This window comes from Macrosteles quadrilineatus, unplaced genomic scaffold (genome assembly GCF_028750875.1).
Source record: "Macrosteles quadrilineatus isolate MER2022 unplaced genomic scaffold, UCM_ALF_1.0 Scaffold_2__2_contigs__length_208266976, whole genome shotgun sequence".
NCBI classification, from domain to species: domain Eukaryota; kingdom Metazoa; phylum Arthropoda; class Insecta; order Hemiptera; family Cicadellidae; genus Macrosteles; species Macrosteles quadrilineatus.
In genome coordinates this window covers 100,569-103,417 of record NW_026542595.1, presented here as the reverse complement: position 1 = coordinate 103,417, position 2,849 = coordinate 100,569, and positions in this window count along the sequence as shown.

Genomic DNA, 2,849 nt, shown 5'->3' with positions numbered 1-2,849 from the left:
GATGTGGGCAGCCTCTTTTAACCTTTTACCTGTCTTCCTTTTAATTTTAAATTGTCCTCAGGGAGTGAGACATACCAATGAAAGCATGTGGTGAGTTGGACTAGCACAATGATGAATACATATCCACGCTTGGTGCCAACACGTTAAACAAAACCCCTACATTGTTATAATGGAGTTCTCCTACTGACTAGTTTACCGACTCATCTGTAATTTTGATCTCTTTGTTTTCCCTCCCAATACTAAGACTGGAAGGCAAGCTTAAAACTGCTACACTTGGACTATGGGATTATCAAAGTATATACTACATAAGTTAAGTCTGATCAATGTCCAAGCACTGAGAGTGGTCGAAATAACTTTCTTGTTGGGGGACAACAATGAACAATGTAAGGTTGGGGATTCGAATCCTGCATCAACCATGGTGAGGTCATCAGCCTGTGGAAGATATTAGGGTGGATACTCTCCTAATATAAACTGTGGACAGCTCGGCAGGAAGTTGGCCTTATGTGTGGTAGTTGTTGTTATCCCACTCCAAATCAGGTGTTTTTGGTTACTGTTATGTTTATCCTTACTGTGAGTATAAAAACACAAATACTCCCGCCGCAGCAAACCTGCAGACTTAGCGAATTTCCATTTGCCTGAATGGATTTAGACTAAAATGTCTCCTTAAAAATATCACATTTATTCCCTATTTAAACAGAATTAGTTTAATGAGTACTTAGGTTTGCTGCAACAGGGAGGGTAAAAGAGTTGTTTTTATGTAAAATGTTTAAAGGTACTGTGGTTTAGTAAGAAATTAATGAATTTTCCAAATTTGATCAAAATATGTTCATAAACAAGCAAACTACAACAGTTGACTTTATTCTCCATAAGAATAACATGGAAATTTTAAAATTACAATTTTTTTTTAATTTTCTCCGTAACAATTAGGCGCATAATAACGCTTCAATATACTAAATTTGTTTTTTTAAGCTCTACAAAATGGTTTAAAAAGAAATTGTGAAATTTTGTGTTTTTAGGGTCAAAAATGGGAAAAACCCATTTTTACCCCATAAAACCCCCCATAAAACTCCCCATAAACCCCCGTTCCCATAGTTCGATCATGCTGGTTTGCGAACTCATTCAAGTTTATCCCGCCTTACACCTTCACACCAAATTTTATCAAAATCGGACAAAGATTACTCAAGTTATCGTGCGGATGGACACATATATATATCTCTCTATATATAGATATATAAAAATTTGAACGAATGGTGTTTTTGGCCTCTGGGGACATCAAAATGAAAAAGTAAATCGGTCCCGGGCTTAGGTCTTACCATGAGACCTACGGTAATAGCTACTTCCCTATAGGGAAATTCGCTAAAAACTGGGTTTAATGGAATTATTCGTTCTGTTATCACATAGCTAACAGAATAAATCGATAGAAAGAATAGTTCAATCAGTGATAATCCCTGAAGTTTTTGAGGAATTAGGTGTAGGTACAGTTGAAAAAAAATTTAAATTATTATTCTTAACCTAGTCGATACATATTATTTTAAAAACAAGAAAACAGGACAGTGAGTGACTAGAAAGATTAACTATGTATATGCTGTTTTGCGAGATACTTTCTAAAGTTCAAAAAAAGAAATTTAGCAAAATAAGTTATAAAAAAAGCATGTAAAAAAAGTTTTGTGTTTGAAGCCAAAGTTTTAATTGGAAAGCTGGAGGAAGGAGACACTACAACAAATTACCGCTTCCTTTGCAACGTTTCCCATCTTGTGAGGATGACTTGGGAGGACTACGTTGATTTGTTAACTCTATCATTTGCAATAACATTCAGTACCAATATAAACATTTTTACATCAATCTTGCTGCTTTGCAAACTCATTTAAGTGCACCCAGCCCTACATGATCATGCCACATATAATACAAATCTAACCAAAATTACATACATAAAAATTGTAACGAATTGTTTTTTACCTTAATGGATATCAAAATTAAAAAAGTAAATTTGTAAGGTCTTGCCATACCACATAGGTAATAAATTTTGATAAAAAGTTGTAATGTTTCGATTAATGAAAGGAGGCCTATTATATGCCAAAATTATGAGATATTTAGTGTTCAACAGAAATACAAAAGTATTGTGTTTTAAATGTTTTACAACTTACAAAGGTTGTAAATTGGTTGTAAATTAAGGAGACTAAAATATTCATTTGGAATTCCCTTATATTTTATTTCACTACTTCAATACCCGGAAAAGATCATGAAATCTAAAATAATAAGGGTTTTTGTATTGTTTTTTTTTATCAAATAATACCACAAAACTATGTTAAACCCCGTTATATTTGACTTTTAAGGGATTTATATTGTTTTGCTATCAGTGACTATTGATTATTTTGGGTTCCCGGGCACTTTGAGTTGTTCAAGCTGGAAGCTAAATTTCCACTGTTCAGTGTTCATCCATTAGAACCACAATCCAGGAAAACGTGTTATGTTAGCTTCCAGGTCATAATCTGTTGTTTAATTACGTTTAGTCTACATAAGATGAGGCATCATTTTACACAGTGCAGATCATCAAAAATCATTTGCTGTATTGTCTTCTAAACATTCTACAATTCGTGACAAGAGCATTGAACTATCATTCATGACTATACATATCAGGTAAATGGATTATTTTCTGTAGTGATATGTGAAATCAACTACGACAAACCACATTGTTATATACTCGAAGAAACACATTTTATCCACATTAAAAGTAGTTGACTAATTTATCTTGTAACTTTATTAAATATATTGTTCTAACAATATAACAAATTTAACAACCAAAATCCTCGCTTCCTCTTCAAATAATGTTAGTTAAACATTTGATTCTC